Below are 24529 nucleotides of genomic sequence, written 5' to 3'. Positions count from 1 at the left end.
ATGGGCTCCTCCTCCACCAAGGTCCGAGGCATCAGATGAGCCCCCTTCCTCCTCACCTCCACTCTTGGTGCTCTTCAAATGAAAATGCTGAGGAGTGCTAGACTGGGCTGGGCTGGCAGGGCTCTGTAATGTCCTTTGGTCCAAGTGTCCTGCAATGAGCAGGGACATCTTTAGAGACATCAGGTTGCTCAGAGCCCTGTCCCACCTGACCTGGAATGGTTCCAGGGATGGGGCACCTACAAGCTCTTGGGACAGCCTGTGCCAGGGTGGCACCCTGCTCTGAGTAAACAAGGTCTTCCTTAGACCTACTCTGATTAGATCCCCTTTGTGTTTGAAACTATTTGCCCACATTCTATTGTAACTGGCCCTGTTAAAAACGGTGTCCCCCACTTTCTTCAAAGCCACTCTGAAGTCTCGCAAAGTGGCGATAAAGTTTCCCTGAGGCCCGTTCTTCACAAAACTGAATACTTCCACCTCTCTCTGCAGAAGATAGGACAGGTGTTCTATTTTCTTATTCTTTTTGTTGCCCTGTTTTTTAATTTGGTGGTGTATTCTGTTTTACCTAACAGCAAAAGAATTGACGTAGAGCATTGTAGAGAGACATGAAATGGTGGTGGAGGAAGCCAGGGCTGCCAGTCCTGGCAGAGCACTCTGGAGAGATTTGGCTGTGGGCAGGAGGGGCTGTGAGGGACTCACTGTGAGCCTCTGAGGGGCCCTGGTTTGTGCCCCCCACCCCACCCTTAGAGGTTTCTGGCACACAAACAGGGACAGCTGAGAGGAACTTGTCCCAGCCCCATCTGCTGCCTGGCACGCTCAGGCAGAGGAGAACTGGCCCAGGCTGACTGCCAGGTTGTGTGGCAGAGAGGGAACTGCAGGACCCAGCGCCACTCGGCTGGCCCTGCGGGGAAGGAAGGTGCCATGCAGCACAGGAGGGGCAGGGCATGGAAAGGCAGACACTGCTCTGTGTGCCTGTGGAAATTAGCACAAGACAGGGACCTATGGGAGTCATTGGAACTTCTTGAAAGGAAGAAACCCCAGGGACAGAAAGCACCATTTCTAGAGCACTGGCAGGGCAAAAATCCCGGCAAGGTGGAGAAACCAGAATAAATGGATGAGTGGGATTCTGGGCCGGGTTTGCCTGTGATGCCAAGATCCTGCACATGATAATTGAGGAGCAGATGGTCGTATTGTTTTCCTTTCTGGGTCTTTCTAGGAACTAGAGGAATCCTGGTGGAGTATGTGAGGCACTGAGCTTGGAAGGTCATGGTTCACTGTTCTTTATTGGTTTTTTTTTCCTTTGGACAGCATCCATTTGTAACATCAGCCAAGCCAGTGTCCATCCTGGCACCATTCATCACCGTCCTGAAGAGGATGCAGCAGAGAAGAGTGTAACAACCAAGTCAAGATGTCATCACCACAAGCAATTTTGAGGATTGGAGGATTATAGGAGGAGGATTGTTGATAAGGTTTTATAGAATAGGATTGTAGAGGAGGATTGTAGAGTAGGATTGTTGAAGAGTTTTGTGGAATAGGACTGTAGAGTAGGATTGTTGAAGTGTTTTGTGGAATAGGATTGTAGATGAGCATTGTGGAGTAGGATTGTTGAAGAGTTTTGTAGAATAGGATTGTAGAATATGATTGTGACATAGGATTGTAGAGTAGGATTGTTGAAGAGTTTTGTAGAATAAGATTGTAAACAAGGATTTTCATTAAATAAAGTTTCTGAAAAATAAACTCACTTGGAAGACTGTCCTCTTTCTGACCCCTTCAGAAAAGTCAACATTTTCTTCTGAATTACCAGCTGGTTTTTATGGGTATTAAGTCACACTTATGGCTTCTTTTGTATGGTTTTTAAGTAGGGGAAGGCTCTTCTTCATTCATCCTTTCCAGACCACACTGTCTTGGGAATATGGCCAACTAGGCAGCTTTTGGCCAGCTGTAGTATTTCTAGTTGAGGCAGAAAGGGCAATGGCATTTGCAGGAAAAAGCAAAGGGCAAGTGGTGCAGCCAAAATATCCTGTGCAGATGCAGGCCTTCAGCTGTGACTCCAGAGCATTTTTGTGCCTGCCACTTGGATTTGTATCGTGAAGGGCAATGTCTTTGGCTGGAGGAGAGCCTCGCTCAGCGGAGAAAGCAGAAAGATCAGAGAGGTGCTCTGAAAGGTCTCCTGCGGTGCAGAGCTGTCAGCGAGTGTGAGCTGAGAGCGGGCCCGGCCCTGCCCGGCGTGGAGCCGCAGCAGAGCCCTGGCAGAGCCCGGAGCAGCCTGAGCCTCGGCAGGGCCAGGCTGCAAGGAGGCCCTGGTAGCTGCAGGAGGCACAGCCCGGCCCTGCGTGCCTCTTGCTGGCAGCGGGCGCATCCTCCGCTCTCAGAGCCCAAGCGCAGCCGGCTGCTCCCGAGGGCAAGCGGAGCCCTGCTGGGCACAGCCCAGCCTGGAGGCATTGGCCCTCTGGAGTCTGCCCGAGGAGAGAAAGGCCAAGGGCAGCCGAGGCCCGCTGGCCTGGCTCAGCATTCCCACTCTTGTGCCGCTGCCCTGCGACTCCTGGCAAAGGTCAGCAGTGTGTGCAGCACCCTGGGCACCGGGGCAGGGAGCCGGGCTGCTCGGCAGGCTGGAGCACAGGCCAGCGTCCTTCGGGCACGGCACTTGTGCCAGGGGACCCGAGGCCAGCGGGAGGCAGCGACAGCTTGTCAGCTCACGGCTGCAGGAGCCAGTGCCTCACACAGCTCTGGGAGGCAGCGCCTGCGATCCTGCAGCTCTGCACTGAGCCACAGCAAAGCTGGGAGCTGCAGAGTGCTCTGCAGAAATATTCAGGGCCGGCAGGCCAGCCTGCTTTGTGCTCTCTGGCACACAGCAAGCGCTGTGCCACACCGCAGCTCGGAGCTGCTGGGAGAGAGGTGTTAGAGATAAACTCTTAGGTACATTTAAATGGAGACAAAGTCATTAAAGCAAAAGAGAACCTTCTTCTTAGCAGAAGGCTCCTCTTGAAGCCAATAGCAGGTTTCTGAATAGAGCAGGAATTGGATTAAACCCAAAAGTCTGCCACTGCTATGACTGAAATACCAATTTGCATGTTTTCTTATTTCGGAATCAAAATATGACCATGGCTTTTAATGTTGGGTTTTTTGCAGCTAAGAGTTCAGATGCAATAATCACAGAACTCAGGTCATTTGAGATTACAGAAAGGTTAAAAACTATGCATGGGAAGGTAATAACAGGAATTTCTAACTAATAACAAATGGATTGTCCTGCAGCCTTGAGGTCATATCCTTCTACCCTTCCCAAATGAAAACCTATTCACCGAAGACCCATCATCATCCCAAAACCATGTTTAAATTAATTGGACCTGTTGAGTAGCCCATGTAAATTAGATCTTTCCCTTTTATTTTCACTGACAAACTCTGATTCAATGTCAAATTATCAATCTTTCAAGGAAAAAATATACCATGCAGAGTAAAACCCAGGGCAGAGGCTTCTATACATAGTATAGAAAGATGGGGAGACCCGGTGTGTACCACAGGGAAACTTGGTCTTAAGTGAGAACTGGGTGTAAGATTTCATGGTGTGCAGATGGAAATAGAATAAGGGGTGGATAATGTCCTGGGTTGTAAGATAAGCTTAATTTTTCATAAAAACTTCCCATTCAGTATCACTCCTTTACCAGCTTTTAATGACTGTTTCTGTTTAATGCGTCACTGTGTAGATTCTTGCAGATCTGTAAATACTGAACAGAGGCTCAAAATCTTGGTTTATCCTTTTGAATCAACTTCCTTTCCTTCTCCAAACCTCCCATTTGAACTATTTGTTTCTGGTTTTCCCTCACTTTAGGAGAAAAAGCAGAGGTCAGAGGAGCCCAACAAAGCAATTCAGCTCCTGTGCCTGAGAAGAGGAGGATGATGACTGTGAGACTTGCAGACATTGACTGGAGCGGTTGCACTGCTGTTTACAGCCGGCCCTACAGGGACAGGGTGATTCATTTACTTCTTTGAGGGATTACAAGGAGCCAGAGTTACTTGCTCGGCTGCAGAGAGATGGAGTCCGGCAAAAGGACAAGGATTCCCTTGGAAAAATCCTTCAGGAGGTGAGATGGTGGAACTTGTGCCAGTGCTTCTTCCATCATGCTATTCTACTATTCATAATTTACTACTTCCTCACCAGTTGAAATTAGAGACTTTGCCAATAGTCCTTTGAGTAAAGTTCCACTGGGATTTCTTTCTCATAGGCTTTCATAAAATGCACACCCATTGAAAGATGCAGGAGATCCTTCCTTCCTTTTTAAATATTCCCCATCTGCATAGCATTTTCCTCAATAATGCAAGCATTATTATATCAGATAGGAATATTTCCACTTTAGCTAGGAAAAAGCATTTTGGAACCTAGTCAAAGGACTCAAATTCAACATGGACACACTTTTAGTTGATCCTACAGTGACTTTAAGGAACTGATTCCTTGAAGCTGTGACGTTTGTTGCTGTGTTTGCCCAGGGCAGTGGCAGGGATTTTTCACCCTGAGGACATTCACAATACCATGAGAGCCATGTTTTGCCATCCCAACTGAAGTAGCCCTTTTAGATTTCTGTAGTTTGCACATGGATGTAATGAACATTTCTTTTCTGAAATGTGTGCTTGTAGGTTGCTGACCTGAATGCAAAGGATAATTCCTTCAGTCTGAAGGAACATCTGTTTCAAACCCTTCAGACTGATTGGGCTGGCTACATTAAAAATGATAGAGCGAAGTTGAAGTTAATACTTTCTAGGTAAGTTCAGTCTATTGGGGAAGGAAAAGAGCCTTTTTAGAAGAAAGCCCTGGGAAATGAAGCCTAGGTTCTTAGAATATGCTGAGGTAGCAGGGACCTGCCAGGATCCTAGCCCTGCACAGAATCACACCAGGTGCCCAAGAGTGCTGTCCAAACACTTCCTGAAGCCTTGCTGCAGTGACCACTGGCCTGGGGAGCCTGCTGCAGTGCTCAAGCACCCTCTTCTGGGGCACGCATGTTTTCCTGATATCCTGCCTAAAGCTCCTTCAACTCAGCTTCATGCTGTTTCCTTGAGTCCTGGCACTGAAGCTCTGCAAGGAAAGGACTATGACAGTTGATATTTAGGCCTTGTAACTTGAAATATTGGACCATCCTTACAGGAAAACAGCTCCATCTCAGAGCCCCACCAGCAGCAGCCAAGCAACATCTCCAGGGCCTTTGGAGAGAAACGCTCCAGCAAGACCTGCTCAGGTATTTTGTGCATTTTTAATATTCTGTACTCTGTGTAAAGTTTCAGCAGACTTGCTGGTGGTATAAAAGCTGTGATGTGAATGTGCAGGAGCAGGCCTAAGCATGTTTTGCCTCAGACATTCCAAGTGCTGTGACAGAAATGCTGTGGTGAGAAGAGAGGATCCTGCAGGGGTGGAGCAGCACTGTCCTGAGCCAAATTTCTCCTCTGCCTGAAGACTTGAGCTCAGTCCCCACCTCAACTCATTCCCTGGAGGAGGCCTCAAAAGGCTGGCTCTGCAGGAAAAATCTCCTGTACATAAGAGGCTGCCCCAGGGCAGGGCAGATGGGGTCCTCTCGCCCTCTTGTCCCTCTGTCTCTCTGTCACCCTCATTGCTGACTCCAGCCCTGCACTATCCACGTGGCTGCACCAACACAGGATCTACAGAATGGTGATATTCCCTCAGTCCCTCCTCTGTCTCTGTTTCGCTCCTCCCTCACTCTGCCTGGGCACACACGGCTGTCCTGTTCTACTCCATGCTCAGTTCAGAAGTTTGCAGTGGGTGTGGGGAGCTTGTGGCCATGTGCTGTGGCTTGTGAGTCAGAAGCTTTGAGAAGGTCCTTGGGAGGAGCTGAGAGATGATTGAAGGGCACTGAGCAGCAGTGAGGGCTTATTGGTAAGCACTTGTGAAACTCTCTTGTGCAAATTTAAGGGTTTGTTCGCCAACAGCTTTTGAGTCTGCGCAGCAGGTAGCCTGCTGGACTTTAGACTACTATACCTAAAAGCACAAGAGTTTCCTGACATGTGGCTGCTGTCTTTGTTCATCCTGATGAGAATTCACAACCAGTCATCACACCCTGCACTCCTGTATTCTAATAGCGAAGCACTAATCTCATTTTTAACACATAAAACTCTATAACAGCCAGGTGCCTCTTCATTAACTCATGTGGGAGTTTGACAGCAAAAGCTGAGTATTTTCCTGGTGTGTGCAAGGAGAAATTGGGACCTAGATAAAACTTACAGGACATCCTCTTTGGGGGAGGCTTTGCTGGAGATGCTGAAGGGAGTGGGAGCTACCTCCCAAAGCCTTTTAACAGTAGACCTGGAGAAGGACTTGCTAAGTCCTAAGATGAGAAACTAGGAATGCAATAGAGCAGATATTTACCTGGAGGTCTTCCAATATTCGACAGCTATTTTTATTTTAAAGAAAAATATGTGTTTTCAACCATTGCTAGTTCACAAATCCTGCTTTTTTAGAATGGAGCAAAACCTGATCTGGGTCAGAGAGTAATGAATTGTTTTGTTCTTGTTGTAGAAACGGGGTTCTGTCTTGACCAGACCTGTGATGAGCAAGAAGCAGAGGATTGAGCAGTAGCTCAGTTACCTCCAGCCAGCACCTGGTGGCCGCTCTTCTTCCTGGCTGCTGGCTTTGACATCCCATTCTACTTCTTACCTGTCTCCTAATGTCGTCTCCATTTCCCCTGCAGCTTTTGGGTTTAAGAAGTTCTACAATGACAGCAATCATGTGCTGAAGACTACCATGTGAAAAAAGATGTGAAGAGAATTTGGGAGGCTGAAGCAGTAGTGTCCCTTGGATCTCAGTGAAGGTATCAGTGTGCAGCTTTTCCTAATTCCAGTGTGGATAATGATGGAGTAAAGATTTGATGATTAAGGGAAGCCTCTGCATGAATTAAGGTGCAAGAAAGACTCTATTCCAGAGTCACTACTACAGACATTATTTAATAGTAAATGTGAACTAGAGGGATAGAAAGCTAAAGGAGGAGATGGGCCAGGTGGGAAGAAGTGCTGAGATGAACACCGAGGTGGGTTAGGCCCACATAGGCCCTCCCTTCCTGCAGTGCAGTTGCACAGGCTCAGCTGCAGCAGTGGTGCTGCATCCCCTCATTGCATTTGCAGTGCAGGAGGGGAGGGAGAACTGTGTGTGTCTGTGTGTGTGTGTGTGTGTGGTATAAAACACTGGAAATTGCGCCCAGCTTGTCTCAGAGCAGTGATGTTGGCAAGGGCAGTCAGGCCCCTGCAGCTCTGGGGCTGTGGGGCAGCTGTGGCCTTTGGAGCAGGCAGGGCTCTGGCTCGCACTGGATGCAGCCAGGGATGCTCTGTGGAAGGCTGAGGGCAAGCCTGGCCCTGCAGGGGAGCAGTGCAGTGAGGCCTGTGCTAGGGCTCTTGCTAGCTAATGTCACTGGGCAGAGGCCAGTAGTCCAAGCTACTGCTTCTCAGGAACCTCTCAAAATGTTGAAAGGCATCTGTAGTTTTCTCTTCTAACATGTCCTGCACACCAGTCAGGTGCATCTGGCCTGGGATGCATCCCTGGCATTTGTTGTTGTCTCTTCTTATACTGAATTTTAACCTGGTAAAGATTTATTGCTTGTAAATATTTATCTCAGGATGGTTTGAAGTGTTTATTCCCATGTGGAATGAGTTTTTGTCATTCCAAAGAGAACCAGATCTTCAGGCCCAGAAGAGCAGAAGCTTTGGTGTGACAGTATTATTCTCATTGCCACTTCATCTTGGATTTGTATCATGAGCTTGATAAACCTCACACCTGTTGATTTGAGGGAGAAGGTTTGAGTCCCTTCAGTGTCTTTAAGCATGAATGAGTTTTGCCCTCTTTAGCAGCTGCTGGGCTTTGGGTTGTTATTGTGGTTTCAGACTTGTCTAGAGTTTGTTGTAAAAGAACAGCCTCAGTTTGCAAACTTCCCAGAAGGCTCCAAAGTCAGTCTGAGAGTGTTTTTACTGCTTTACATGAATAAAATCAGACTGGCCTGGCTTGGTAACCTCTGAGTCTGCCTTAAGGCTATTTAAAAGAAAAGGTCAGGAAATTCTAAACTCTGCAGAAATGTTGACATGACTGAATCTTTTTTTTTTTTTTTTATTTCTTCTTCCTAGGGTAGCCCCAGCTACTCTGAGATGAAGAGCAGATGCCAGTACCTCCACAAAAAGCTGTCCCACATTTAGCAATGAGTATCTGAATTTGGCAAGCAGCAAGTGGAGTCCTGGCACCAGTCGTCTGCTTCAGCAAGGAATCATCTATGAACTCAGGCTGTTTTATTTTAAAAGAAGATTAAGTTTTTAGGATTCTTCAAATTAGGATTGAGTAGATGGTTATTTGTTACAAACATAGGATTAGTTAGTCTAAGATTACAGAATTTAGTATTGAACTTTAGCAATAAAGAAGTTGCACTATTGTTAACAAGAGTACTGAAGTCTGTCCAAGATGTATTTGGTTTATAGTTTCTTCATCCTACCCTAGGTCCCAGTTCCAGTAGCATGTTTTGGGGGTTTATTAGAAATGACACCCAGTTGATTAGAGGAAAAACAGGGGATGAAGCTTTCCAGCCTTTCCTTTCCTTCTTCTCTGAATCTGTTATATCCCTTTTTGAAAATGGTCAGTTTTCCCTGAATGTCAAAGAAACCACTTTCCTCATATTTAATCTAGTAAGCTTCCTCTATACAGTCTACAGCTTCTCTAAACTGAGGGCTAAAATGTCCAGAGGAGCTGATGAGACTCCTAATCCAGAAGTAGACCCAAATGGGGAGAATTCTGAGTAATGTAGAAAATAAGAGAGAATGAGCCAAACCCCGAAAGAATTTTCTGATCCCCTGTGAGAAGCCCGGGTTTGGTTTGGGGTCTCGTGTCGTGGTAAAGTCTCTCCTCCAACCCGTGCTTCCAAAGAAAAATTCCGCAGGCTCTTGTTGTTCAGCCTCAAGGCAGTTTATTGCGAGTTATCTAACAGATTGTGCTCGCGGGCTGCGGCTGTTTGATCAGCGGCCCCGGCAGAGACACACACACACACTGACACCCTCACTGTCCAGTGTCTTCTTCTTCTCTCTCCCCCACCCAGGGCTGCTTCTATCTTTTATATTATGTATAACATGTTTACAATTATTCCCCAATACCTACTACCGCTATTACCAAGTGCTTTTCTACTCTAAACCAATCTGTGAATGCCAACATCACCATGAACATGGAGGCAAGGAAGAAGAAGGAGGAAGGACAGGATGAGCCCACTTTCCTCCATCTTAGAACTTCTGACTCCCATGTACAAAGTAAAAACCCCCCTGGACAGGTGCTAAAACCCCCCTGTACAATACTAAAACATTTTCCCCTCTGTTTTGTAACTACTTTTACTATACTATCTAACCCTTTGTGACTGCTTGTTCCACCTTCAAAGCTGGTAATTCATTCCATGGCTCAAACTCGAAATCACAGCTGTTTCCAGCTGCCTGCTGGGGTCTGGAATGCTTCTGACCAAGGCCTGGAACCTCTAAAAATGGCTGAGAGACATTTTAAGTTCCCACAACAGAGATGTGAGCGTGAAACCACAAAAAGTTGTGTGACCTCATAGGGTCAAAGTTACATCACAGAGATGTCTGTGTGATATCACAGAGATGTCAGTGTGACCTCAAAGAGATGTCTGTGTGACATCACAGACAGCTGTGTGACATCACAGTGATGTCATTGTGACATCCCAGAGATGTCCGTGGGACATCACAGAGAGCTGTGTGATGTCACAGAGATGTAAGGATGACATCACACACAGCTGTGTGACATCACAGAGATGTCATTGTGACATCACAGAGAGCTGTGTGATGTCAGAGAGATGTAAGCGTGACATCACAGAGATGTCAGTGTGACATCAGAGAGAGATGTGTGGCATCACACAGACGTCTGTGTGACATAACAGGAGGTTGTGTGATGTCACATAGATATCCAGGTGACATCATGGAGAGTTCTGTGTCATTGCAGAGATATCAGTGTGAAATCACAGACAGCTGTATGCCATCACAGAGATGTTATAGGGACATCACAGAGAGCTGTGTGAAATCACAGAGTAGTCAGTATGACATCAGAGGGATGTCCATGCAACATCGCAGGCAGCTCTGTGGCATCACAGTGATGTCATTGTGACATCACAAAAAGCTGTGTGAGCTCATAGGATTGAAGTGACATCACAGAGATGTCTGTGGCTGCACCATTTCTGCTTTGGTTCTGCCTGCATCTAGAATGCCACAGATGTGCCAAGTGGGGCCAGTGGCCCATATGCCAAGGGCAGTGTAGTCTGGAGGGCATGAATGAAGAAGAGCCATCCCCACTTTCAAACCATACCAAAGACACCAAGAAATGTCACTTTGTAGCTTTAAGAGACAGCTGACAACTCAGAAGGAAATGCTGAGTGTATTCAAAGGGTGAAAAAAAGGGAATCTTCCAGGCAAGTTAAAGTTTCAGAAGCTTTATTTTCAATCCTAAACTATAATCCTACTCTACAGTCCTACTTTACAAAACTACTCTTCAGTCCTGTTCTTAGCTGGTTATGGAATAAATGGTCCTGATGTGATTATCGCAGTTGGTAGATAGTTCTTGTTGGTAAGTAATGGAGGGAGGGAACAGTTTTGTGTGTCCTTTTGGGGGATTGCCCCAATTTTCTGGTGTCCTCCGTTCATTTTGGGATACCACACCTCCTTTTTGGGCATCTCCACCCAGCGATTTTGGCTTCCACTCCTTCCACTTTGGGGTCCCCCTTTAACTTTGTGCACCCCATCCCCATGTCCCACACATGCCCAGCGTCCCCAGTGTGCACTGAATGGCCAGCAAGGGACTGGCGAATGCTGGGACCCACAGTGATGTCAGTCTTCCCTCCTGGTTACACATAGGAGTCCTCGGCCCTTTCTGGGGTGCCCTGGAGTGCCAGAGCCATGGTGAGGAAGTGTCTTTGCTGCCATCCTGTGCAGGATCATGCCTGGCCCATTATGGCCTCATGTCCCCATCTCTCATTGTCCTCTGACATTCCCTGTGTCCCTGCACCCCTCTCAAGAGCAGGACTTTGGTGCCAACCCCAGCGCTCCAAATCCATGCGTTTCCTCTGTCCTTGTGGTACTTTATGGACAAGAATAGCCCTTAGTTAATCTAAGAATTGATACCTGGGTAACAAGATAGTGACCAATCACTCTCACTGGTTTGCCCCCTCCTCCCTACCTTCTTTTAGGTGCCGAGGCAATGAGATAATGCTTGAGCTATGCTAAAAGCTGTGCAGAAAGAAGTAGTTACTTTGTACCCAGGGATGGGAATGAAGCACTTTCTAGAAATCAGCAAATTTAGCAGAACAAGCTAACTGCAAAAGACTCACCAGTGCCTATTTGAGCAGACAATCTTGTAGAGCATGTGCAGAAACAGAGGTAAAACAGCTGAAGCCCGAAGAAGCCTTCTGAGCCTTCAACCAAAACGACCACCAGAGGCTGATTACGACCTCTTGTAGAAATTGCACATGGTCTACAAGGGCTTACAGAATCATGTAATTAGAAAATATGTTGCAATATGAAGGTTAGGAATGTATCATGTTCACATTAAGTTAAAAACGTTTAAAAGATTGTTCTGTACAAAGAATGGACAAGTGGTGATTACGCGGGCAGAGGGAAGACAAGCACAGTCAGTATGATTGATAAGCAAGCTTCTTTTATTCAAAAATCCTGTCAGTTTATATAGGGTTTGCTACAAGCAAAGTCAGCAACAGCTCTCATTGGTCAAGTTTACAAAGGTCTTTGTTTTACTTCTCCTACGGGTGGTTACAGCTGTAGCTAAGTTCTCCAAGCCAAGTACTCATTGCTAAGTCATGCCTTCCAAGGACAGAGCATATCTTTGAGGCTATGCCTGTCCTTATTATCTCATTCCGAACTTGCTCTATTTCCCAGGCCTAGAGAGACCTTGTACAGTTTCCCAGGCTTAGACACAGAGCCTGTTTCCCAAGCTTTGTTCCCAGGCCAGACACAGGCTGATTCTGATTCTAGGGTCTTAAAAACTGGTATCAATGAATAACTGTTCCATTGATCCATGACCGCTCTCCTGCAACCATACTCCAACAAAAATTACTAAGTTTCTCTATCAGTCTATTTGCAAAGTAACTGGTAATCCTAATAAATTTAGATACATTTCCCCTTTGATTACAAATTAAGCATTGCACCTTCAAGGCATATCCAGGGATGCACAGGTGACACTGCGCTCATTGTCTCAAACAAGGTGAGTGCAAACATAGAAAACCCCCCCGACACTTCAACATGTAAGCTGTTATCCAACTGCACAAACACCTTCTCTCCTAAACCAAATCAGTGCTTCTGCGTTTGCTTTCATGAACTTAGAATGCACTTTTCAGGACTTTGAAAACAAGCAGTGTCTTTGGATTTGAAAATGTCACCAATATTAAGAAAGTCTGTGTTGCAGCGAAGTTGCCTTCTGGCTGATGTAGGAAGCTAGCAGGAGCTGTCACACAGGGATTGGCAACACTATGTATAGAAGCCTCTGCCCTGGGTTTTACTCTGCATGGTATATTTTTTCCTTGAAAGATTGATAATTTGACATTGAATCAGAGTTTGTCAGTGAAAATAAAAGGGAAAGATCTAATTTACATGGGCTACTCAACAGGTCCAATTAATTTAAACATGATTTTGGGATGATGATGGGTCTTCAGTGAATAGGTTTTCATTTGGGAAGGGTAGAAGGATATGACCTCAAGGCTGCAGGACAATCCATTTGTTATTAGTTAGAAATTCCTGTTATTACCTTCCCATGCATAGTTTTTAACCTTTCTGTAATCTCAAATGACCTGAGTTCTGTGATTATTGCATCTGAACTCTTAGCTGCAAAAAACCCAACATTAAAAGCCATGGTCATATTTTGATTCCGAAATAAGAAAACATGCAAATTGGTATTTCAGTCATAGCAGTGGCAGACTTTTGGGTTTAATCCAATTCCTGCTCTATTCAGAAACCTGCTATTGGCTTCAAGAGGAGCCTTCTGCTAAGAAGAAGGTTCTCTTTTGCTTTAATGACTTTGTCTCCATTTAAATGTACCTAAGAGTTTATCTCTAACACCTCTCTCCCAGCAGCTCCAAGCTGCGGTGTGGCACAACGCTTGCTGTGTGCCAGAGAGCACAAAGCAGGCTGGCCTGCCGGCCCTGAATATTTCTGCAGAGCACTCTGCAGCTCCCAGCTTTGCTGTGGCTCAGTGCAGAGCTGCAGGATCGCAGGCGCTGCCTCCCAGAGCTGTGTGAGGCACTGGCTCCTGCAGCCGTGAGCTGACAAGCTGTCGCTGCCTCCCGCTGGCCTCGGGTCCCCTGGCACAAGTGCCGTGCCCGAAGGACGCTGCCCTGTGCTCCAGCCTGCCGAGCAGCCCGGCTCCCTGCCCCGGTGCCCAGGGTGCTGCACACACTGCTGACCTTTGCCAGGAGTCGCAGGGCAGCGGCACAAGAGTGGGAATGCTGAGCCAGGCCAGCGGGCCTCGGCTGCCCTTGGCCTTTCTCTCCTCGGGCAGACTCCAGAGGGCCAATGCCTCCAGGCTGGGCTGTGCCCAGCAGGGCTCCGCTTGCCCTCGGGAGCAGCCGGCTGCGCTTGGGCTCTGAGAGCGGAGGATGCGCCCGCTGCCAGCAAGAGGCACGCAGGGCCGGGCTGTGCCTCCTGCAGCTACCAGGGCCTCCTTGCAGCCTGGCCCTGCCGAGGCTCAGGCTGCTCCGGGCTCTGCCAGGGCTCTGCTGCGGCTCCACGCCGGGCAGGGCCGGGCCCGCTCTCAGCTCACACTCGCTGACAGCTCTGCACCGCAGGAGACCTTTCAGAGCACCTCTCTGATCTTTCTGCTTTCTCCGCTGAGCGAGGCTCTCCTCCAGCCAAAGACATTGCCCTTCACGTTACAAATCCAAGTGGCAGGCACAAAAATGCTCTTGAGTCACAGCTGAAGGCCTGCATCTGCACAGGATATTTTGGCTGCACCACTTGCCCTTTGCTTTTTCCTGCAAATGCCATTGCCCTTTCTGCCTCAACTAGAAATACTACAGCTGGCCAAAAGCTGCCTAGTTGGCCATATTCCCAAGACAGTGTGGTCTGGAAAGGATGAATGAAGAAGAGCCTTCCCCTACTTAAAAACCATACAAAAGAAGCCATAAGTGTGACTTAATACCCATAAAAACCAGCTGGTAATTCAGAAGAAAATGTTGACTTTTCTGAAGGGGTCAGAAAGAGGACAGTCTTCCAAGTGAGTTTATTTTTCAGAAACTTTATTTAATGAAAATCCTTGTTTACAATCTTATTCTACAAAACTCTTCAACAATCCTACTCTACAATCCTATGTCACAATCATATTCTACAATCCTATTCTACAAAACTCTTCAACAATCCTACTCCACAATGCTCATCTACAATCCTATTCCACAAAACACTTCTACAATCCTACTCTCCAGTCCTATTCCACAAAACTCTTCAACAATCCTACTCTACAATCCTACTCTACAATCCTATTCTATAAAACCTTATCAACAATCCTCCTCCTATAATCCTCCAATCCTCAAAATTGCTTGTGGTGATGACATCTTGACTTGGTTGTTACACTCTTCTCTGCTGCATCCTCTTCAGGACGGTGATGAGTGGTGCCAGGATGGACACTGGCTTGGCTGATGTTACAAATGGATGCTGTCCAAAGGGAAAAAAAACCAACAAAGAACAGTGAACCATGACCTTCCAAGCTCAGTGCCTCACATACTCCACCAGGATTCCTCTAGTTCCTAGAAAGACCCAGAAAGGAAAACAATGCGACCATCTGCTCCTCAATTATCATGTGCAGGATCTTGGCATCACAGGCAAACCCGGCCCAGAATCCCACTCATCCATTTATTCTGGTTTCTCCACCTTGCTGGGATTTTTGCCCTGCCAGTGCTCTAGAAATGGTGCTTTCTGTCCCTGGAGTTTCTTCCTTTCAAGAAGCTCCAATGACTCCCATAGGTCCCTGTCTTGTGCTAATTTCCACAGGCACACAGAGCAGTGTCTGCCTTTCCATGCCCTGCCCCTCCTGTGCTGCATGGCACCTTCCTTCCCCACAGGGCCAGCCGAGTGGCGCTGGGTCCTGCAGTTCCCTCTCTGCCACACAACCTGGCAGTCAGCCTGGGCCAGTTCTCCTCTGCCTGAGCGTGCCAGGCAGCAGATGGGGCTGGGACAAGTCCCTCTCAGCTGTCCCTGTTTGTGTGCCAGAAACCTCTAAGGGTGGGGTGGGGGGCACAAACCAGGGCCCCTCAGAGGCTCAGAGTGAGTCCCTCACAGCCCCTCCTGCCCACAGCCAAATCTCTCCAGAGTGCTCTGCCAGGACTGGCAGCCCTGGCTTCCTCCACCACCATTTCATGTCTCTCTACAATGCTCTACGTCAATTCTTTTGCTGTTAGGTAAAACAGAATACACCACCAAATTAAAAAACAGGGCAACAGAAAGAGTCAGAAAATAGAACACCTGTTCTATCTTCTGCAGAGAGAGGTGGAAGTATTCAGTTTTGTGAAGAACGGGCCTCAGGGAAACTTTATCGCCACTTTGCGAGACTTCAGAGTGGCTTTGAAGAAAGTGGGGGACACCGTTTTTAACAGGGCCAGTTACAATAGAATGTGGGCAAATAGTTTCAAACACAAAGGGGATCTAATCAGAGTAGGTCTAAGGAAGACCTTGTTTACTCAGAGCAGGGTGCCACCCTGGCACAGGCTGTCCCAAGAGCTTGTAGGTGCCCCATCCCTGGAACCATTCCAGGTCAGGTGGGACAGGGCTCTGAGCAACCTGATCTCTCTAAAGATGTCCCTGCTCATTGCAGGACACTTGGACCAAAGGACATTACAGAGCCCTGCCAGCCCAGCCCAGTCTAGCACTCCTCAGCATTTTCATTTGAAGAGCACCAAGAGTGGAGGTGAGGAGGAAGGGGGCTCATCTGATGCCTCGGACCTTGGTGGAGGAGGAGCCCATCCCTCGCACACTGTTTCACCTCAGCCCTTTGGCATTTTACCTGCAGCAGCTCGTTGGCAGACCAGCGCCGCTCCTCGTCTCTCTGCAGGCAGCAGCTCAGGAAGTCACGCAGCCAAGCCGAGAGGAGCTTGGGCTGCCGCAGCTGTGGCGTCCCTGCTGTGGCTATCAGGAATTTAGTCTGGAGAAACAGGAAACACAAGGCTCCACCTGCTTCTTTCCCATCTGTAACTGCTGTCCCAGAACCCATTGTTTAACCGCTCTTCTTCAGTGGCAGTTTCTGCCCTGGCAGAGACCCAGAGATGACTTTCCTTTACCAACAAAAAAACAAACTCTGATGCAGCCACAGCTTTTCCACCATCCCGCAGATCTTGCCTTGGCAGCCAATTTCATTGACTGACCTAGTTAGTTGGGAACTACATCAGCAAAAGCACATTTGCTTCTCTGAGGATTCACACCAGCTTGGCAGCCTTTTTGGAAGGGGGACTTTGTTATGTTAACTCTTTCCAAGGATTAGGACATGAAAGGCATCTCTGCAGTGCTTGTGGGTCCCTTCAGCCCAGTTGCCATACAACAAGACTCATCAAGTTTTTTGCCCTGTTCTTGAAAACAATGGTAATTGGAAGAAGAGGAAGGAAATCCATCAGTTAATCCCCAGGTGAGGAAACAAACATTTATAATCTCATATTCAACACAGACACATTAAGGTGCATGCACAAATGTATGGGGATGAAAATGCCTGCTTGGGCACACAGGAGCCACCTGCAGCTCTGTCTCTCAGCAGCCTGAAAATTTCAGCTTCCCTTACGCAGCAACAGCTGACCCAGGTTTTGAATAATTTTGGAATAATTTTCAAACTACGTGTGCCAGGGAAGACTCATGCAGACAAGATGCACTCTCTTCTCATCCATTGCAGATGAGTAGAGAAATATTAATACATTATAATTAACAGCTCTACTTTCTAGATGTGACCAAAGTGGATTTTTAACCTCTCATGTTTGCAGTATGTGCATGCATATTCACAGGATAAGACCATGACCACTCACCTGTCTAAATAATTCACAACACTGGGACTCCTATGCTTCTTCATGATTGTGATTTCATTAACGGTTAGTTGCTTCCTCTGCCGCCCCTTAAGGCTTATTTTATTTATGGCTACCTAAAATGACACTGAAAATCAGTAACTTGAGAAGCTGGTGGCACAAGGCCACAAGGCACATGGAGCAAGTGATTTTGCAATGACACAGTTGAGCTGTGCCAAACTGCCTTGTGATTAGGCATTGCAGTAATTAGGAAGTGACATTGTAATAGCCCATTTCTCCACTCCCTTGGGGGCCAGTTACAGGGCACATGGCCACTGAGGTTTTGCCGTGAACACTTGGTGACACTGGTGTCTCAACTATCACCCACAAACCTCTGAGCCCACTCCCTGCTGCTTTGTATGGGATTCAGAAGAAGTAATCCATGCCTTAATACTCTGTGCCTACATCTTGGGCTATGGGCAGGGCTTCGAGTTTCTAGGGACACCTCAGATCTCTCCCTATGTGCAGTTCCCAAGTGCAGCACAGCAGGCGGCTAAAGAACTACCAGGAACTTTCAGATGTATTTGCTGGCAACCAGAAGTGAGAATTCAGGACTCTGAAGCTGTAGCCCCAAAGAGCAGTGAGATGCTCTAAGGCACCACCTTTGTTTTAGCAATTGAGAGCGAGTGAGCACATCCTTCTCTGAAATGAAGTGCTGCCCTGTGTGACTTCCTTCTGGCAGCTGAGAAGGACAAAGACTGTCTCCAATGTATTTTGCAGGCTGGTACCAGTCTGTGTTTCTTGTGCCTCTTCAGCATAACTCAGCCCAAAGCTCCAGCCACAGCTGCTCCCACCAGAGGGGAAAGCTCTTGAGTGCAGCAGAGTCTGCAGGGGATGTTGGCATTTACCTCTCCTCCTGTGGCTTGGTTGAGTGCTCTAACCACAGATCCAAAATGCCTAGAAACAAAACAGAAGCAGAGAAAGGAGAAGCTGTTTATTTCTTAGAGTGAAAGCTGGCCCACACAGGAGATCTCTGCTGTAAATGCCTAAAACCTGCAGGATGCAGGAGGGCTCTGCCAGAAGGCAGATGATGCATTTTCCTCTCAAGTGCATGGGCAGTGCCTGGGCTGGCTGCAGAAGCGCTGGGGTTTACTGCCTCAGCTCCTAAAGGGAATTTATTCTTTCATCTTAGGTTTGAGTTTCTAAACTCTGTGGTTCCTATTCTGAGCATGGAGCATTTCCTTCCAAGAACCATGGATTGAATGAAACGCTCCTGGGAACTGTTATCTCACAGCTTTGAGAGGGGCTAGGTTGCCCTTTCAGGCAAGCAAGATTCTTCTTTATTCATTAGTGTGGCAGTGTGGTTTTGAGACATACAAAAATACTGAAGAAATTAACACAGAGCTGTCCCACACTTGAGAGACAAGGAGATCTTCCAGGTCCTGCTCCTTGATGTAGGCAGACTTTGGCAGCATGGACATGTCTCTGACAATGCCTTCTGAGCACCCTCACAAGTTCTGAGCAGCACTGAAGAGATAGGACAATCTATCTCCAGTGTCTGAACATGTTTGCAGCTGACCTGACTTCACACTGGATAGATATTCCATTGGAACTCCTGATATACCAGTGATATAGCAGAAGAACCCCTGGCCCATGGTTGTGTAGAAGTAAGTGTGGCTGGACTCACCCCTTGCCAATATATTCCATTTCAGTGTATTTCATCTTGGGATTTTCCACGTTCACCATTTTCCCTGAGGGAAACAAAATGCAAGATGCTCACTTTAAAGCAGAGATCCCAGCTTCCAGGAGATACAAAAGGCAGCCCCAGTGTCTGGAGGCAGTCAGCTAGTTGCAACAACAGCAACAACATCAACAGGACAGGCAGCCCTGCTGTGCAGATGGCTGGCACAGAGACTGATTGTGTAGAGCCCTTGGAAGAGTTCTCTTGACAGGAAACAAAGCACAGGGAGATGCATTCCCAGGAGAGGAGCACATCTTCTCCAGCTTTCAGCCAAAACATTGCCCAAACAATGCCTTTCCAACTGTAATCCAGAGCAGTTCATGCTATAACCAATGTCGACAGTGCTTTCAGCATCGGGACCCTCACCCTTCATGAGCAGGCTGAGCTCACAGACACCCATCTTGGGGCTAAGGAAGGCTCCAGCCCTGTCCCACCAGCCCTCAGGGACAGGGCAGCGACCACAACAAGGCTGGCAAAGCCCAAGCATGAGTACTGACAAGCAATGGGAAGAAGCCACAGGCAGCCTGGGCCCCGCACAAACTGTTGCCCCCATTCATGCCACAACAGGATGGGCTTTGAGATCAGACACACCGAGGTGCAGATCAATGCCCTTTTTGTCCCAACAGGTGATGGTAGACACAGAATCCACTGGGCTCTGCTCTCAGCCCCACCAGGTCTTATCTGAGAGTTCAGCACTGGCAGCTGTTACGGGCAAGAAGCAGATTCATTGGGCTGTGCTGCAGAATCCCAGAGGACTTGATGTGTTTTCCTAGAGACGGATATGAGCAGGGCTCGGGCCAATGGGTAGGATTCTAAGAGTCATGGGAAAGAGTGGGGAAGGTACGACAAAGTGCCATGGATCTGAGGAATATACCATGGATGGGCTGGAGGCTGTCTCCTGAGAAATGCCTGCAGTACAGATTTATCTGATCGCGCCACTTTGATGTGTTTCTCTTGGACACATCTTTAGAAGCATAAAACTAGGATATGAAATACAGATTGTTATAAAAGTATCTGTTTTTTTCTTTGGGGGCACACGGGAAACACCTCCTGCTCTCTATTTCTCCTGTAACTTGATATTCTTCCACAGTAGTTTTTATTGACAAAAATATAGCATTCTCATGAAAAGAAACTGTATATGTAGTAGTGGCAACGTAAAAATGTCATAAAAATGGCATCAATAAGACATGTGGGGCAGAAGGGCTCCTTCAGGATGGAGATAAACCAACTCCACCAAAAAAAAAAAACCCATAAAGAAACAAAGAAAACCAAAAAACCCAGCAAAAAGAAAACCAAAAAAACAACCGCATAAAAAAATAAAGAGGGAAAAAGCAAAAAGCTCCAAACCACCAGCCCCCTAAAAAAAAAATCCCCAACCATAAAGACAAAACTTTAAACCCAGTAAATTTTTGTGAAGATTTTTTGTTCTGATGACTGGTTGGAAGTCAGGAGTCTAAGGGGAAATTAGGAAGCTAAAAATTCTCTTTGGTTTGGCCACTAGCATGCAGAACTTGCCTAGCCTTCTGCTGATGCAAGAAAAATCCCTGCTTCAGCCTTTAGCCGAGAGGGAAGCTCAGGCAAACCCAGGCCAGTCCAAGCTGTCTTCAGAGGCAGCAGGAGCACCCAGAGCTCTCTCTCGCTGCCTCGGAGCACAGCACTTCCTCTGGGGAGTCCTAAATGGCCCTGTGACACCAAACTCAGGAGGAACATTAGGTACAGCTCTGCTGACACCTGCACACAATCCACTGACCCTCAGACAAGAAATACACCAGACGCACAGAGCATACGCAGGTACTGCTCCTCAGTCTCCTGGTTCTCAGAAGCCACGTGGAGGTCGATGAAGGAGCTGAGAAGAAGGAGATCACCAAAGGCTGAGATCGAGTTCACAGGTTCCACATCATAGGTTCCTTTAAGTAATGCTGCTGCAGAGCGAGGATTGGGACCAGAGCCCGTGCGGATGTGCTGAAATTGCAGCACTTTTCGAGGAGGGGGAAGTTCCAGTGGTCCAGGACAAATTTGGTGATCTTCATGGCCAGTGTGTTCTTGGAGGTCTTTGGAGGCTGCCTGGTGAGATATCAAAACATGCACCTCAAGTCAAACAGAATATAGCAGTCAGAGACAACAGCTTATCACTCTCAGACAAGAGCGACTGACTGTGAGGAAAGGGAAAGAACAGATTAACAAGGAATACAGACAGCTTGGAAAAGAATGGGGCCTCACAGACTCCTGGAAAACACAATCACCTTCTTCCAGCTTAGCAAAAGCCAAAAGAGACTGTACAAGTGAAGAAGTGCTCCAGAAAACTGCAGAACACTTCCACAAGCCAAACACACCTGTCCACAATAGGAAAACAGACATAAAAAGCCCTTCCACCTGCAGCACTGCCACGTGTGCCCTTGTCCACGACGCTGCAGAAGCCCAGAGATCGACCTTCCCTGAGCCGAGCAGCCAGAAGCTCAGCCAGAGCCCCCAGACCTTCAGTGCCTCAAAGTGACAGGTCAAAGGCCAATTTCTAGCTGGAGGCCACTGCCTGCAGGAAATGGCTACATCCCACAGGATTGCAGCACTTGGCATCCTCAGCAAGCAACATGCAAGTGCTGGCTGGTCAGAAACTTGCAGCTCTGCCTTGCACTAAAGACAGCACCACCCACAACTGGCACTTACTGGCTCAGAAGATTCAGGCTCTGCTCTGACCACTGATGGAGACTCACAGTCATACTGCTCAATTTGCTCCCCTTCATCTTCTCCAGGAGCAGAGGGAGCTGGGGCAGACACCGATGCTGGTTTTGTGCTCTGGGACAAGAGAGAAGCATGTGCGACAAGCTATTACCTATCACGTATAACGTCCTTCCTTCTCACATCTACGACCGTATCTTCCAAGGAGAAATCATAAAATTCCAGAGTAAAAGGATAGTAAAAGCATTCTAAAGGTGCATTTAATCCCACTGTCCATATAACTCTTGGCATAGCTCAGTGCTTGAGCTTACAAAATGGAGAAATCATATGAAAACCACTGTGCATATAAAGAGTTTTTCATAAATACCTCCCTTCCAGTATCACTCCTTTACATGGTCTTTTTAATGACTGTTTCTTCCCAATGCTTTACTATCTTGATTTGTAATGATCTATAAATTCTGAAGAAAGAGCGTTTCAACAGTGTTGGTACATCCTTTTGAATCAACTGCCTTGCTTCCTCCCGCTCCCCATTTGACAATTTGTTTTCTGTTTTTTCTTTACTGAAGTGAAAATACCAGAGCTCAGGAGAGCACCACACAGCTCTCCAGATCTTGTGCCTGAGAGGAAGAGAACGATGCCCATGAACCCTGCAAAATACATCCGGAGACTTTTGAGTACTGTTTCTCAGCGACCCATCAGAGACAGGGTGGTTCATTTACTGGCTCTGAAGAATTACAAGAAGTCAGAGCTACTTGCCTGCTTAGAGAGAGAGGGAGTTGTGGAAAAGGACAAGGAATCCCTTGGAAAGATCCTTCATGAGGTGAGATCCTGGAGCTGCTGCCAGCAATGCTAACTCTTAGCAGCCTTACTTTAGGGTTTCAATTAGAAACCAATGACAGGCTTAGGAAATGCTCCTTGTTTATATTTTCCCATCAACTTTACCCAGTTTCCACTCAACTGCAAGTCCATGTGACAAAAAGAAAGAAATCTTCAAAACTTTGGAGGCCTTGTTGTTGTTTTTCTAGAATAGCTGGCAATGATAAATTCTTTGTAATGTTGTTGCTTCTCATGCCTTATTTTAATCCTCCCTCTTTTCCTTGCACTGTTACATTGCTTCATAAAGTAACTTCACAGGGTGAAACTCTCAGCTAGGCAAAACACTTAGCTGAGGTCCTTAAAATACCTGGGGCAAGTTTCAGAGGAGAGAATTTTGGTAGCTGTATAGGGCGGTATATCATTTGAACGGATTTGGTGGTCTCTCAATGGTATTTCCTTCTACTTGGATCTGTGGGGATTGCCTTCAAGGGAATGGTGTTCCAGGCAAATCCTACATGATAAAGGTGGTGGCCTAACTTTGAGCACAGAGTTTCTTTGCTGTTGTGTGCATTGAGTCTTCAGCTTCCTTGGCACCTGTTATTTCTCATAATATTCCATTTGTCATTTTACTGCCTCTGGTATTTCTTTATTACAGCCATTCATATGATTGACTTGGACTGAAGGATGCACGGGCTGTTTCCTTCCTTTTTCAATATTCCCCTTTTTCAATATTCTCAATGTAGGCTGTTGCTGAATTATGCAAGCATTAATATATCAAGTAGCAATATTTCATTTTTAGCTATGAAAAAAGTGATGATAACATTTCAAAGCTCAGCTCCTTAGAGGGTAAGAGATGAAAAAAAATTCTCCTTTCTGTTTATTCTTGTTCATGTTTAAGGAGATTTTGAAGGAGTAGTTTCTTGTTTGCAGTGTGAACTGCCTGAAGATACTGGTTTGCATTCCGAAAGGGCTGTGTGAACAGCACTACATCCTGAAGAACTGTTATTGACGTTTTTCTTAGCTTCACAGGGAGGTGGTGTTGTTTTTTTCTATACATGAAAAACCAGTAGGGAGAACTTGCTGAGCTCTTATACTCACAGCCTTCCTTCTCTTCCAACACAGCCTTAGTTCTGCTTTTAAAAAGTGAATTCCTGATTCTGGGTATCTTTGTTACTGTTAAGCTGTTGAAGTGTAGCTCTAGGGTAGGTTATCTCCTATAAGCGTTCCATAGGAAGCTGTAGTTTCCTCTGAGCAGACACTTGAGGAAGAAAAGCAGTTCTGTTTGCAGAGACAAATGCCAACATCCTGTGGTGCTTCACAGGATGATGAAATCATGCCCCTTACAGGTCCAGGCTGTGTTCTGCCATGGCAATGTAGCTGGGTGAAAGAAGAGGGCAGCAGGTGTCCTCCTGAGGGTGGAAAAATATGGACTTGCTCATGGAGATGACGTTCCTCAGGTCCTACTCAAAAAAAGAAAATGAAAACAGAAAGGAAAAACCTGGTCTCTCCATGTATTTCAAATGGTGAAGACTGAGAGTTCTGGCATAGTGTACCTTGGTTCCCAAAGCTGTGTAAAAACCAAAAAACCTGGATCCCTGGTGCAGGGAGAGGTTTTCATAGCGTCCATTTCCTCCGTGCTTGCAGCAGTTTGGCATTTACTTACATCCAAATTTCTACAGCCCAAATGGACCACGTGTGTTTAATATTGTTGCTTCTTACATGACAGCTGCTTTGTTCTTAACATCAAACAAAAATCCTGGAAAACCGGTGCATGATTTTCTTTTCAGCTTTGCTTTAGCTTTGTACTACCAGTTTTACATCTGTAGTCTGCCTTCAGGTGTAATGAATATTGATGTTTTAAATGTCTGCCTGTAGGTAGCCAACCTGGATGCAAATGAGAATTCTTTCAGTCTGAAGGAACGTTTCTTCAAAGACATTCAGGTTGATTGGCCTGGCTACAGTGAAGGAGATAGAAAGACATTGGAGGTGACTCTTTTTCAGTAAGTTCAGTCAGGACAACAACCATTTCAAAAAAGCCCTCTGGGAAATGAAGGTCTGTTTTCGCTGTGAGGTAAAAATGATGACTGTTAGTTTTGCCTTGTAACCTGAAATGTTGGACCATCCTTACAGAAAAACAGCTCCAGCTCCAAATGTCACCAGCACCAGCCAGTCACTGTCTCTGGGACCTTCTGAAAGAAATACTCCACCTAGAACTGCTCAGGTATTTTGTGAAGTTTTAAGCATTCTCTACCATAGATGATGTTTTCTCCCGCTTGCTCTTGGTGTCCAAGCAGTAGTGCTC

The sequence above is a fragment of the Lonchura striata genome, chromosome Z, assembly GCF_050655825.1.
Source record: "Lonchura striata isolate lonStrDom1 chromosome Z, ASM5065582v1, whole genome shotgun sequence".
NCBI lineage: Eukaryota > Metazoa > Chordata > Aves > Passeriformes > Estrildidae > Lonchura > Lonchura striata.
This window is presented reverse-complemented; position numbering follows the sequence as displayed.